This window comes from Acromyrmex echinatior, chromosome 2 (assembly GCF_024713525.1).
Source record: "Acromyrmex echinatior isolate Ae372 chromosome 2, ASM2471352v2, whole genome shotgun sequence".
NCBI classification, from domain to species: domain Eukaryota; kingdom Metazoa; phylum Arthropoda; class Insecta; order Hymenoptera; family Formicidae; genus Acromyrmex; species Acromyrmex echinatior.
In genome coordinates, this window is record NC_141853.1 from 1,264,499 (window position 1) to 1,280,734 (window position 16,236).

Here is a 16,236-nt window from a genome sequence, read left to right on the forward strand (position 1 = left end):
AAGTTGGAGTATGTAACTGATTGCCTCTCTGTTTAAAAACAATTTTGCTTTCGTTAATTTTGAAACATTTTATCACCTGTATTAGAATGAAAATTACAGCTATGCTTTATACACATAATATGCCATTTCAATGTGAAATTTCATTTCTGACTACCAGGTATCTATAAAGGTATAATATTAATATAGAAACTGCATGTTTTGATATACACAACATTAATATTAATATATTAACGTGCTGTATATATTTTAATTTCAAACATTTAATAAACATAAAAAATTTGTGTGGTAACATATTTTCTTGTCCATTTATAACTAAATTGGCTGCCCGTTGAGGACATGTTGGAGTCACTTCCTAACTCGTTAAGTAAGTTTCTTCATTAGCCTAACGTGCGACTAATTTTTACATGCGCATGGTCGCTGTAATTGCATTACACAACACAACATGGTAAGCGCGCGTGTACCACAGACTTTTAACTTAAACATTAATAGGACAGCTTTACTAGGAACAGTTGTTTTCTCGCTAAACTGTTCCTCTCCCTTGATTATGAAGCAGAATGTTATAAATTAATATGTAAGAAACTACGTGTGGGCTGTGTGCCAAAGTCTAAAATTAAGAGACAAGATCAGCAATTTAAGTTTGTTTATGAACGCTAAATTATACATGAAAAGTTATTTTTATAATGTAATTCTCGATTATTTTATCGTTTAATATTTATAAGATAACTATATGTCGCTGTTATCTAAGCGTTGCAAGTTTTATCGAATTCAACATCGAAAACTAATGATCAAAAAATTTCTGATATTATATATTTCTGAGCATTAATTAATAATATGAGATTTATTAATAATATTTTTAATATTCATATAAATGCAGTGATGATTTAACTATTCATGTAACTATCTACAGAAATTGTTTTCTGCCATATAATTGAATTATTTTTAACTCTTAATACATACGGATGATTTTTTAATTCTTTACTAGGTACACACGATGTTTGTGTCTAGATTAATTTTTCATCGTTTTTAAGTATACAAAAATTAATAAATGATTCTTACATATACTTTAAAATCTTTAGAAGGGATTTGTAAAGTTGTCTTAAGAAATAGATAAAAAAACCATTATTTACCAGGTATCCAATATTTTAGCCTAATATATTTCAAAGGAAAAAATGTACAAGACACAAATGACTTATCATATGTAAGGATTAATCATTTCTATAGATTATCATTGATTCCTACTCATGTTGTTAATTTAATTAAAATAATAAAATTAATATTGAAAATTATAAAGGCTCAGTGAACTAATCAATTCAATACAATTCGTATGAGGGCTGAATGAGCCAAGAACTATTGTCTATGCAATAAAATATATATTGTTACAAATTTATAAAAATGGTTCCGTTGAGAACCGAAACGTTTCGAGAAGACTTTTATAATTTGTAACAATATATATTTTATTGCACAGACAACGTGCTTGGCTCATTTAGCCCTTATACGAATTGTATTAAAATAATAAAGTTAAATTCAAGTTTAACTCAAGAAATATATTAAGTTTCATTCAAAATCAGTTTATTATTTGCATTTATTAAGTGCATACATTAATATTTATTAGACGTTGTTTACTTTAAAACTAATCAATTCAATTACAGAAATGAATTGATTCACATTTTAACATACATGAAAATTAAAAGAAACAAAAATATTATGTAACTCAAAGAATTGAGTTACCAAAGCTCTTTTGGTAACAGCAGAATCGTGTCGTCTTCAAGATTATGTTTACCTACAATTTACATATTATATTTACAGTTCACGTTAAAATACGAATCTTTTTCATGCACAACATATAAGATATAAAATGTATAAATTATTATCAACTGGATATCTAATACAATACAGAAAAAAATATAGGTTTTATTATTGTTAATATAACTGACTTTAATATCGATAAATAAAAATATACAAGGGAGATAAAAACTTTAGTGCAGTGCAACGATAGATTTCGATGATCCTTAAATTCTTTACGTAAATAGTTTGTATTGTATGTACACACATATAGATGTAGATTATTATATTTTACATTGCTAACGTACAAGCCTGTTTAATAATGTACTTCGAGCAAAATAAAAAAAAAAGAAACAAAAGATTTTTCTTGATAGGTGGAATTTTTCGCCAGATAACGCGATTATATTCAGTTCCATCGGTCTTAACTCTTAACATGCGCAAAGTATTGTAAGTGAATATATATGTAAATAAGACGGGGATATACCTGGCGCGATCAGGTACATCGCGTTACAATCTTAACCCTCGCATGTCACATATGCAACACACACACACACACACACACACACACACGCATACACACGCGGACACGCATGTATACACTGTTGCGCACGCGTTCACATGGCACGGGCGATCTGACAAATTGCAACGTCATTACTGCCAATTTGTTTACACGCCGCCGGATAGCCGGTAACATGAGGCCACCCTGTACGGGTCTCCTCGAGGACTCCATGTATTTATCAGGTGTATAAGTCAAGCAGGCACGCGCGCGGTGTCGAGAACGATCAAAACGTGAGACTCTCTAATGATACGAATGCGTTACAATCTCATTCGCAATGCTAAATTTTATTGTATAACATTGTGTTTTTACCCAAGTCAACAGGGTGCAACATTGCAGCAATTCCTTTTTCTTCAATCGACCGAGATGAATGTCTGTGAAATAATACGTGACATTTATAAGTTGCGATCTTATTCGTAATGTCAACGTATACATTACGTAATGCTAATGTTTTATCTCATTCTTTTCATTACAAATTTCGTACAAGGCGATGTCACGGAGATATTAAAATTTCCCATAGGCGAACTTTGTTTTTGATATAAAAAGTAGTTCACGTCGTGAAATATTTGTCTCTCTCAACACGATGTACATTTATGTAATCCTATTTTTAATAAAACGCAGGTGTACTTTGTAAACGTATCAAGAATTATTCTAAAGGACTTTATCTTGTTTTCTCATATTTTTTCGGCTCGATATCCTTTTCGAGGGATCTACTTCTATCTGTGAATACCAGGTCTTAGTGGTAGCTATTCTGGAAGACTTATCGTTAAGTGTAGAAATTGGAATGAGGGCTAGATATACCCATTTCGTGCCATGAACAGATATGTGTGTGTGTGTGTGTGCGCGTGCGAATACATTTTGCACACTAACGAGCGGATTTCGTCGAGTGTAAAAGGGAATTACGTAGAGCTGAAGTTTTCCATCTGGAATCGTTAACCGTGCCACCGAGAGGGTGGACGTTGATCACTTTATAATTGAATGAGGAGGAAAGAGAAGCAACGACGGCTATGGCGGATATCCTCTTCCTCTTGCGTCTCCGAAATTTCGATTCGATCGTTTTTCATTTTTTATTTACTTGATATCAAACTCAAGATAATATTAAGAGTGCCAAATAAAGTGCATATCAACGATAAATTTATTGTAAAATAAAAATGGAATGTACGTAAATACGCATATATTTCAACATTCTTAATTAATTTTTTCGATGGTTAATTAATTAATAAAATATATACATATACACACTAATGAGATTATAGGTGGTAGACGTTTAATCTTTTAATCATTAATTATTAAGATTACCGAGTGCTTCCCTCATTATTTTCACGATTTTCAAGTTCAATGCGAAAGAGAAGGTACGTCATGTCCTTTAATAATGCAGTATGAAACTGATATGGAAGCGATATAACGATGTGCTGCTAAGCGACGTAAAAGGAAGCGACGATGGGATGGAAGGAGGAAGAGCGTCGCGACTTAGCATCTTGCCGACTAACAAACTGCAAATATCTGGACTGTGGCTGCAGGATGACGTTAATTAATATTGCCAACGGTACAGAGTGTCGACGGAGGAATGAAGAAGTCTGCCCGAGTCCGCGCGCGGGACGGTAAGAGGAGTAGAACTGTAAGGAGACAGTGGTGAACTATACGAGGGAAAAGGGGAAGGAGAGGGAGAAGGAGGAGAGAGGGTGCTCTGAGTTTTTATCATCTCTTCCTCCCAACTCGATTCAGTTAAACTTTGAAATAACCCCTTAATGAGTCCGCCGTGCCGAGTAGACCGGATACCGACGAGGCTCTCGGATTTTTCTCTCTTTTACCGTTCCGCTCTCTTTCTCTCCTCCTCGTCTCTCCGTCGCTCTATTCGCTTCCTTTCATTTTCCCATTGCGTTCCTACACCTCTTTTCATTTCTCTGGTATGAGCCCAACCCTTCTCTTCCCTGTCCACAGCTTGACCGACGCTACGATCTTGATTATTGTAAGACTCGTGTCGCTCTGTGACTTTGCTTCAAGCATATCGCATGGTTGATTCTTTCAGCATGAAAATAAATGGTGAAGTCTTGAAAGTTTCTTCCGTTACCTCCAGTTTATCTAGTTTCGAAGCAATTAAAAACTTCCAGGTTGAGAAAATTCAATTTACAACGTGCGACTAATGAGAATTGATACACGGTATAAAACTTATTGAGAAAATCTTAATTTTTCTATAGACCTACACCTATTTAAAATAACACAAACGATGATTAGCTATCGGAATAGCGATATCTCCCTTATAACATCACAACTATTATCCGCGTCCTGTGCTATTTATATTATTATTATTATTATTACTACTCCTCGCGTGTAAACTTTGAAACCCTCAACCTTCGCTATGTATCTAACGACAAATGGCAACGAGTTTTGTGGAGTGTACCGTTTTGTCGTTGTGAACTTCCAGGGAGAGAAAGGGTTCCTAACGGAGAGAGAATTCGCGGGGAGGGGGGGGGGGGGGGAGGGATGTGTGTTTGTCCAGCAAAAGTGCCGCATTGTTGCGGAGCTGGGCATTGAGCATACGAGTTCGTTCTTAATGGGCTTTCTGTGTCCGACATGCGGTAAACTCGCGTTTGCCACTATAATTCTGTTCGTTTTACATTTCGGTATTCGTCCGAAAAGAAATTTTATACATTTTATACGAATGTCTTACGGCGTAATTGCGTGTCTTGTTAATTATAAATTTAAATAAAACATAAAGATCAAACACATATGTTCGTTTTTATCGTTTTTCCAAAGAAATTTTGAAAGATAAAACAACATTATCCCAGTTTTATTTTGAAATTTGACCATTTTATTTGTCTATTTTCTTTAAATATGTAACAATATATTGTAAAATTTCAACAAATTTATTTTAATAGATATTGAAATGTAAAATTTAATCAAATTTCCAATAGTTGGAAATTTACACTACACTGTACAAACAATTTAATGCAATAAAATTTCATCTCTGTATAATTATAATAATCTAAAATTATTATCTTCGTATTATGAAAATTATGATCCTATATATATAAATAAAATGTATCTGTTATTTCGATCATACCTCAATTTCATAGCATCAAAAATAGAAAATATCAATTTTAATGCTTTTGTTAGCAACATAATTTTCAAGTACTTCTCTGTTTGTACACTTTTATTCGACGATTCATTTTTTGGTATAGCTTTTTGGTACAAAGACATTAATAATTTTGTTTTAATATTCATCTCTCAGACAATATTTCGTATTAATTAGATGAGATTCGTGAAACATATACGAAACATATGCGAAATATATACATATATGATTCACATGTCAGTCTATATTGTAATTAATAGATAGCTAATTTTGTTACATAAAAAAAGAAAGAGAAAGAAAGAGAGACTAACAACGTAAAAAATCAAATAGATTGTGAATAATGTGCCATTTCTAAAATAGAAACAAAAAAGATATCTTAAAAGAATAAATGTAAATTATTAAAGATTTATTTCAGTAAATGCAACATTCCGATTGTATTTGTGACTGTTAATTTTTATAACTTTATAATGTCGCAATAATTTTACCGAATTATACAAAATAATCGTCAAAATCTCTCAATTTATACTAGTTGTAATTAGTTCTCAATATACCGCAGACATATTTAAAGTCAAGCATAAATTATAAACTTTAAACAATCATATAGGAAAATATTTAATTTTATTTTTGAAATTTTCGCTACGATTTATTTTTATTTATAAAATTAATTATGATTTTTTTTTTTGCAATATTGGTTAAAATGCCAACACATTTTTATGGGTTATTTTTTATCTACTATATCCATTTAACATATAAATAAAAAATGAAATAAGTACTTTGTAATACGAACGGTCTATATAAAGCAATCCATCTTAATATAACGATAATACAATATATGTATAAAAGTAATAGCATGTTAATGTATGCATTCGCTGAGAAGATTAATAAACTCATAAGAAAGATATCCGCAGCAAGGAATACAAAAAGAGAGAAGCTATGAAATAAGTATTAAGAGTAATACTTCTTATCCCATTTTACGTAACATTAAACGTTATATAACGTTTATGAGCGTGACAAGATGACACTACGTATTCTCAACATTGTAACAGTTTTCATACGGCAATTATATCTATTATACTATTTCATCATTATTAATACTGAAATGTTAATTAAACTTTTTTAAAAATATGGATCATTTTTTACTCGGTTTTCCGAGGATCAATGCAAATCTTTGCAAATTTTCATATTCTTTTATTCTTTTTTTATAAAGTTTTTTTCTTTCTCTAAAATAAAATCTTAATAATAATTACTGTTTACAATTTTCCGCTTATAATTGCATAGAGAAACCAAGTATGTTCTAATTATTAGTCTCGACAAGTCACTTTTTAAGTCATGAAAGAAGCATGAATCTATGACAAAAAATCTATGCAATAATCTATGACAAAAAATAAATTTATTTACGCGTCCATGCGATTAAGGACAATGCAGTTACTCGCAGAAAAACGGTAATTATAAACTTTATTAATTAAAACTTGAAATTCTCGTGGAATAATTTTCCTTCCTACAACACGATGACAGCAAATATTGCAGGATAAAGAACTAAATCGCGTGCAACTTTCGCGGAAGTCCCATTGACATCCAACGGTCTACGTTTCATGATTCGAATCGATTTGCATACCAAACTGCTGACTTCTGATCGTTACCGAAGATAATGAAGCTGGAGGCATAAAAGGCTCGTTAAAACGTCGCTGCTGCAACCGTTGAGATGTCTTTGAATCTCCAGGTGGCCTTCAACCGATTCTCTCCTTCTCAGTCTTTTCCTCTTTGAGGTCCTTGTCGACGGCTAGCAAATGTGAAACGATCTTATTGCACATTAAAACTAATGTCCGCAACATTAACCGGAAGTTTCTCCATCCCCAAACTAAGACGGGCGCGGCACATCGAATTAGGAGTGCGGTAAGCGAAAATTCCATTTTCGCTAATCTCTGGAGACAATCGTGGCCGTCAACTTTAATCGCTAACGTCATGTTTAACGATGAAAGAACGACATTGGAAGCTGCCAAATCGAACCGTTATCTTTCCATCGATAATGCCAGAATGATATAGCAAAGCGTTAAACGTTTAAATTAATTTTCCATTTTAGCCTTCAAACAAAAAATCTCATAAATAAGAATCTGTAAAAACTCAAACTACCTTTTAAATGATATTTATAAACTTTAGAGAGAGAGAGAGAGAATGGAGAAATTCTAAGAATTGAATATGAAATTTACAGAAATGATAAAGAAGTAATCTGTATAAATCACGTTATATTAAAAAATCGTAGGATTTCTTAAAAAATACTTTACGATTTTTTAACTCTCAAAAACTAGTATCAAACCTAAAGACTTTAAGCTAAAGGACGTAAAGATGTTCGAAAGAATTAAATAAAATATCAAGTAAGCGAACAAAATCAAGGAATTCGTCTCGTAAAACAATGTCCGAAATGGTCCAAACTGCGAAGGGATGAGTTTTACGACTATTTGAATTTTCTTTCACCAAATAGTAGGCATCACTGTCCATAAGAGGTTGGCTAAAGCCTGCAGTGCTCTAACCAAAAATTTTAGTTCTCTAATTTAGCGACAGTTTCCTCAAGAAAGCACTGATTTGCTAACTGGCACCGAAGTCGGTGTCACAGTTATGTTTATCCTGCATTTTTCCCATCTCCCACCCCCTCTCTCTCTCCTCTATACCCATTTCTCCTCTTTTTTACCTTACTTCCTCCATTTAAATTCTATAGTTTTTTCTTTCTCTCTTTTCTTTCTTTGCGACACAGTTTATCACGATAGTCAAGATAGAAGAGACAAAAGTATTTCTCCTATCCGCTGTCTCTTCTTTCCCTCCACTTGGAATTTAATTTTGTATTGGTTCACAAAATTATATTTCACAAAACGATTATTATCATTATTAATATCATTATTATTGTTGTCATTGTTAATATACTGTTAAAAAGTATTTCTATTTTTTTTTATTTGGAATATACATTTATTATTTAATTAATACAGTTTTTTGTAATTTTCTATTAATAGATTGTATATCTTTTCTATTTATTAATGATGATGATATGTGTGTATACTTTTAATATATATAATTAATACACACTTGTTAACTAATTTTATTAAATTAAAATTTATTATTTGCCAAAAAATTTATAAAAACATGACATTCACGTATGACATCAAAAGAAAAAGAATAATTAAAAGTCTAAAGGCCATGAAAAAACTTAAACTGTACTAAACATAAACAGTAAGTGAATTGGCCAATCACAGTAACGATCACCGTAAAACATAACATAAGCACCTTCAATATATTAATTTCCTTACTGCTTACGTCTTACTAATTATATGCCATCTATTTAACTTTGTATCATTTAGGCTGGGTTGTTCCATCTTTCGGTAAATTTTAGTTCACTGTTTTACTCTTTTATGCTTTTGTTTGTCCAATAGGTAAATTATCACATAGTTTATTTGAAGCTGGAACAACCGGCCCTTAATATTGTACGTAGCAGAAGCTACAAAGCTTCTTCTCTTCCTGCAGTTATTCTAATTCAGCATTCGTTCATTCAGTGCACTTAAAAGTTTTCTCGAAAATTATATTTCATCGTTCCTTTTCTCTTTCCTCTCGTGTTTCTCTTTCTTTCTATTTGTCTTCTCAATTCATAAATTAATCTAGGCCTCTTACTCCGCACTTTCTAATTCCTTTTCTCTTTTTCGTTCACCCTGCTTACGACTGCCGACCGTTATTTGTACGTGACTTTTGTTTTGCTTCGCCACTACGATAGAAAACAAGCACAACCACAACAACGATGGCTGCCAGAATTATCGTTGTCGACGGCGTGCATTACTTTTCCCTGAGGCGCGCTTCATTTCGGTTTTTGGCAACGCGCGAAGCCGTGGCGCTCTTCTTGCGTCTTTTTTTCCTCTTTTTTTTTTTGCATTCGCGCTCGACAAGCGAACAGAGAGGAAAAATAGAATCAAGAAAGCTGTGAGATTTCGGTGTGCGTGCCAACCCGCGTGATACCCGCCGAATCGCTTCAACGAGGTGCTCCGCGTCCGGAAGAGAAAGCACTAAGCAGCGGCAAAGGGTACTAAAACTCAAATCCTGAACAACAAAAAATGTAACGGCGTTCGCCGTTGAAGAACATTCGCGCATACTATTTGATAAATGCAAATCATGCTCGAACTTTTAAACAATGTGAGAAACAGAATCTACATAATTTTTCGCCATTAAAAAAAAAACAGTAAATCAGAATTCGTAGAATTGAAAACTGAAAATACTTCTTATACGGAAAGAACAATTTTCCCAAAGTATCTAAAAATTTAGCTAGATACTGAAAAAAAATCTGAAAATAATTTTACTGGACCATCAAAATAATTATGTAGTAATCTCAAACACGATAAGCAATTCTACAACAAATTTTGACGTTCTAGTAACCAGCTCGAGCATCTTACATAATTTTTGATAATCCAACAAAATTATTTTTAAAAGTCTATCTCCAGCTGAATGTTTAGATAATCCAAAATAAAATGTTTCCGTGCGAGTTTGTGTATACTTAATTCTTACATCAATATAAGTATATCAGCAAGACAGATAACATGATGGCGCGATTGTATTTATTCCTGATAAGCTTCTTCTGTATCTTATCACATTATTCAGAAAGTCGACTAAAAAGAGTTGCATTACGCCGCGCATTAAATCTGCACGTTCTGTATCGTATTCTGAAGATGCGACACGAAAACATGTTGAGGGTCGCTTTCACGCCGTGCCCTATCCTTGAAAATTGACGCAGAGGGTGGTCTCTTTAATGAGCGTCCGTCGATCCCTTCGTGTTATCACCGTCGATCACGCCGTGCCGTAGCGGGCGTCAAAATCGAAAAACCCGCGACAATGAACGTGGTCGATTCCACGAGCGATTAATCTTCGTTTCGCGTGACATTTCGCGAACGAGATCGATCGATCTGCTGCTCGCGCGAATTCAATGCGCGTATCGTGCGCGCACGCACCTACCTACGCCAAAGGGTTGCCCGGATAGATGAAGGAAGCCGAAGGTGGTGAGGAAGCGGGAGAAGAAACGGAAGGCCACGAAGTATAATCGAACTCAAGAACGTCTGGGGCAGAGTCGCAGAGACGAGAGAAGAAAGTGCATCACAAGTCACGTATTCGTGACTTCCTTTGGTTTTCGATGGTGCTCAACTTCTATATCCCGTGAATAGATAAGACAAACAAAAAGTAATCTTCGGAAATAGGATATAGCTTTATGAAATATAGGGAAATAATGTTCTACAGAAAGAAAGATTTATATTTAGGAACAAAGAAATCTGTAGATGAATTTAATTGTTTGTGCAACAGACGTAAAAGTATGTCAAGATAGATGAGGGTGTAAGGAGATCCATTGATAAACTAAAGGAAGTCGGAAGAAACTATGATTATACTGTCTCGTTGCGTTTTTCTGGCATAATTAATTAAAATTCCTATTTATTTCCATTATAGCTATTTTAACAATCCTCTGATACCTACATATTTCTTATGGTAAAATTCTTTTTTGCTCGAAAAATTTGCTTCACAAAAAAGAAAGAGCCGAGCAATAAAAAAAAATCAATAAAATAAAATATTTATGTTTCAATTAGGTAAGAAAGTTCGCAATTTATAAAAAGTAAAGTAATTACCCAGCGAGCTGGTAAGTTAGGACCGCTTAAATATTACAGCGACGTTTGCGAGTAGTAGAAGCGAAAGGGTTAAACGCAAAAGTAAACCACCTCGAATGAAAGGGTTAAGCCGGCTCTCGTCGACCTCAGCGTATTTCCTCGAAGCCCGAGATGGCTTTTCCCGTCTCATTCGCCGTGTAATTAATATTCTCGGAAAGACAGTAATAGTGCACCGACTGCCAGCCCGCCGCGAAGAGAAATGCCTGCTCGTTGCCGTTGACCGAGGTCGACTGTGATATCGTCGAGAATCATATGAGAGAATCATAAGAGCGGATAATATCCTACGTCCCTGTCGTGGCATGATCGTGAACCAGAAATCAGTTACGCAAAGACCAGACGAGACGATCTTTCTTGCCACAATCTTTTTACAGCACAACAATGAAAACGATCGTAGTCACTTTCTATATTTCTTCAGGTGCTTGGCTAACTGGCTCGACACCTTTTCAAAGATCGATTGAAAGCATAAAATGTCACAAGGTTAAGTCAATTAAAATCGAATACTTTTAAATAAGTACTATCAGATAAGAAGAAAGAGAGGAAAAAAGAGAGAGAGAGAGAGAGAAAAAAAACACAAATAAGGGGAAAAAAGTCTTCATTTATTCAAAGCGAATAATGTTGCTTAATAATATTTCCATGGTAATTTATTAAACGCATCTGTTCAGTTCTATAAATTGCGTGTCGATTTATCAGACTTGAAAGATGGAATAATACTCGTATATATAAACTGAAGATGGAATAATATCAAAATCGATTGTGAATTTTTCATAATAATGATGCTAGTAAGCATTTTAAGATACCACAAAGAATTTCCACCTGTATTATTGTTAATTGAAAAGCTACATTAAAGCTACGAGTGATAAAAGTATCGATATGAGCGTACCGATTTCGTTTTATCCAAAAAATGTTTTATCCAAGAAACAGACGAAATAAAATTGACGAAAATCTTGAGGGGCGTCATCGCGAAAAGCGAGAAAAGGGAAACAAAAGAGAAATAAAGGGAGAACACAGAAAAGAATGGGAGGAGAAATAAAGCCGAGATGAAAGAGCCGATTCGGGTCGCCCATGGCAGTTATGGATGCAAATCCGCGTACGAAACGTATAAAAGATTTGCAAGAACAAATACACGCCTGGGAGTTTGGCCTCGAAGATGGGGAGAGGTCGTGAGCAAGAACGGGTAGGAGTGAAGGACGCAGGAGGATAAAGAGGAGGGAGGGGACTCGGTCTCCGATGGATTCAAATGAGGATAAATATTTATAAAAGAGTGCACCGATGGAGTTCCCTTCTCGATTCCTACCTCGAGTCGGGATGCGGACGTTGCGAGGAAATATTGGTTCTCTCGCACCGCCTCGCGAAATGAGAAATACAAGGAGAGAGGCTGAAGAAAGAGGGAGAAAGAGGGAGAAAAAGGAAGATGTAGGAAGAGTAGAATCGAGGGACGCGAGTAGAATATCCGCGATAGAGTCGCCTTGACCAGATTTAACTGGCTCGAAATTTAGTGGATGATGAACATCTTGCCGGTTTTCGCGTTTTAACCGTCTCTACAATTCCAAGAGAAGTTCGTGAGACTCGTATCGCTTCTTGCCATGTGAAATATTTGTACTGAAATATCATGGATTATAATTTCCACGTTGACATGCAAATTGCGCGCGCGTTTAATGTAATAACTTTTTTTGTAAATATTTCCAAGATTATTGAAAATTATCGTTTAGAACTGGCACTTGAACAGTAAAATTAGTAATAAATATCAAACGAAATCGTACATCAAACACTTAATATTCCGTAAGGGAAATTGCTGGAGGCGTATTTTTTTCTCCATTTAGCGAATTCTCAACGCTTCTAGAAAATTAATGTACGGCTTGTGTGCCCGCTTATATCTGCGACGTAAGGCACTTTGGGTTAACTAGCGTAAGCGTTTAGGTCGTTAACGCAAGTAGCCGCGTTATTATTAGAGTTACGAGAATAACATAATATTATCCTTCTCCCGCAAAACGAATGAAATCAAATCCGTCGTTTCCCCCGTCGACATCGCCGTCGAGCGAGGATGTTAAATAACGAGCTGCGGCGGGTTTCCGACATTGCCGAAGAAACAGGAAAAGGAGAGAAAAGGAGACGGTAAAAGTAGGGAGAGAGAGAGAGAGAGAGAGATGGAGAAATGAACTTTAGGTGAGAACGAGAGGATAGCAGAAAGACGAAGGAAATACATCTCGACAAGTAAATGTGACTGACGTTAATGGGGACTAAATAATTTTCTCTCTCTTCCCTCTCCTTTGGGCATATCGTACCTTATTGCCAGCTTGAAATACGCACGCGTCTTTAGGAAATTTCTCACTCGAAAAAGCAAAAGAGAAGGAGATTATCTACGCGATTTTTCAGATAACGAGAAACGTTTTCTTCCGAACGAAGACGCAGCGAATATTAAAAAAGTTATGCCAAAGTCTTGGAGCGCACACACTTGAGGAATAACTTTAATAAAATATAAAAGGACCTAAGAAGCGTGTACCGAAAAGGAAAAGAGAAAGAAAGACGAAAAGATTCGATATCAGGAAGCACATACGTCTCGCGTGAAAGTCAGTTCTTCCAAGATTGTTTTATGTAATAGTGACGGCAAAAGAAAATTAATACTCGATAAGAGAAACTAATCAGATATATTTTCTGTGTCATGTGTGTTGCAGATAAAATGTACTTTTATCGTTAAGATTACAATTTCTCTTAATCTCTTCAGTACCTTCACTCTCTCTCTCTCTCTCTCTCTCTCTCTCTCTCTCTCTCTCTCTTTCTCTCTGCGTAGGTACATCATAATGCATTAAATTTGAAGACTATTATTCATCAAAATTATTCAATTCCATCGATATCATCTGACAATGAGATTTGATGTACATAATAATGTATATGTTCGAAAAATAGTCAAAATTTTGAAAAATATTAAATGTTTAGTATGAATTACTTATTAAGATAAATTATAAATTTAAAAACAATTTTTTTACATAATAATTTGAATAAAATTAAGGTTTGAAGGAGTTGATTTCGCACGTTTTGAATAAGGAAAAGAGTAAATACGAATCAAAGTGCTCGTTTAAATGTATCCTTCTGATTTTTATAGATGTGTCCTGTTCTTAGTAAGGATTATAAGCCCTACACAAAACCTTGGCCCTATACAAAAAAATTCCAAGGACATGTCCCAGAGAAGAAAAGATTACATGTCGCGCGCAAAAATCAAACGGAAGGAAATAGAAAAATCACAAACGATACAATCTCTCTCGATGTAATTTCTCTCGATTCCATACAAAATTCTTCGACCTGGGACTGAGGTCTAGGTCGATTACGACATCGATCGCAAACACTTGGCCTACTTTAATGCTTTCCCTCTGATTAAACAGATGTACGTAACCCAAATGTTTCTGTCAAAAATGATAAGTTTCATTATGTTTCAACGTACACACTTGATAAAGCAATATTCACAATATTTTAAAAACATTTTAAAATTATTTATCATGTGGAGATTTCAAGTTATCTTTTCAAACTGTTAATCTTTAAAATATACACTGAAAACAAAGTGTTTGGTATTTGTGACTACAATTGCATAAATATTGCATGGTTAAAAAATTATAGTTAGAAGATTTATTTTTATGATTATATTATCGCTATAATATTAGTAATAATAATCTTATATATATGTATATAGTTCTTGCAAATATAGAAATATTATATATTATAAATTATAATAATTTCCACTATTAATATAGTAAAATATTTAAATACAAATGGTAAATAAAAATTACCTTTTTTATATAATAAATACAATCGTAATTATAGTAAATAGTTATTTTCTTAACATTCGCTAACTATTTACATGATAATAGTATAATTAAGAGATATGATAAAGAAAAAACTAAAGAAACAAACATTTTTTAAGTATGTGTGACTATATTAATAGTACATTGGATTATATTGGATTTTTAACTAAAAATTTATTATTTATATTGTAAAAACTCTAACTAAAATCGCTCACCTACGAACAATACACAATACTGCCATCAGAGGGACGCATCGGAGTTCAATTTCTTTTAAGAAGAAAACTCGACACACAATAAAAGGAGCAGCATCGGGTTCAAATTTCGGAGAGAAAAATAATTGAGAGATACATATGTCAACAGTACAGTTTTTAGTGCTGTACAAAAATTTAGTAATTTTATTCCCGGTTATCTATACGTATAGTTATCTATGTATACATATAGAAATTAAATATGAACTAAGAAAATATAGTAATATTGTATCATTTGTAATAAATGATATAATATTTTATTAATTTCTTAATTCATATTACTTATTTATCATTCTTGTTACAAGACATTGAGGCGCTGTTTGTCTTCAAATTTCCAGTTGATGATATGACTTTTCTCTGAGTATAGATACGTGTATATAATTATTATATATATATCATAAAAGATAGAATATCACTATTAATATGAATAAAATTTATCATAAAGTAAACCGTAAATCGTTGTATACGTTTTAATACGATATGATTCCTCTTGTATTTTGAACTATGTATTTTATAGTACAATATACTGTATGCAAATTCCGTTTATGTGCAAGATAACCATGCAATATGATTATCTTACATGAATGCATATCATAATTGTGATGATAATAATTCAACGTAACTATGAACGTGCATAATTAAAACAATTATAAATTTATAGTTGTGCCCAAAAATGACTACAGAAATATAGTTAAATTATGGTACTTGCAATCATTTTATGCTCTCAGTACATTCTAAGAAATGAGGATTTAACACCATGCGATGTCTATATAATGTAATTCTCACTATGTTGATATAAACACCAATATGGTGTGAGAGAGAGAGAGAATTTAACGCTATGGGTTTTAAATCCGTCGTAATAATGTTGATATAAATGCAAAGGATTTTAAACGATTTTCACATCACGAGAACGATTGTGAAACATGGCAGCTCCGACAGAACGGAACACACACACACACACACACACACACACACACACACACACTGCACTATAACGTTATGAAAGACAAATCGAAGTTATCAAAGCAATAACTTCAGACAACTTGAATCTCTTTTGACTTCAACCTTTTTACAATTAATCAACCGACTATGCTGATTTTCG

At 33.6% G+C, this 16,236-nt stretch overlaps 1 protein-coding gene across 7 annotated transcripts in view; it reads right to left on the reverse strand.

The window, feature by feature from the left end:
- Rbp6 (RNA-binding protein 6) overlaps positions 1-16,236 on the reverse strand; it is a 748,725-nt gene that overhangs the window by 621,871 nt on the left and 110,618 nt on the right. The gene's annotated exons all lie outside the window — the stretch shown is intronic.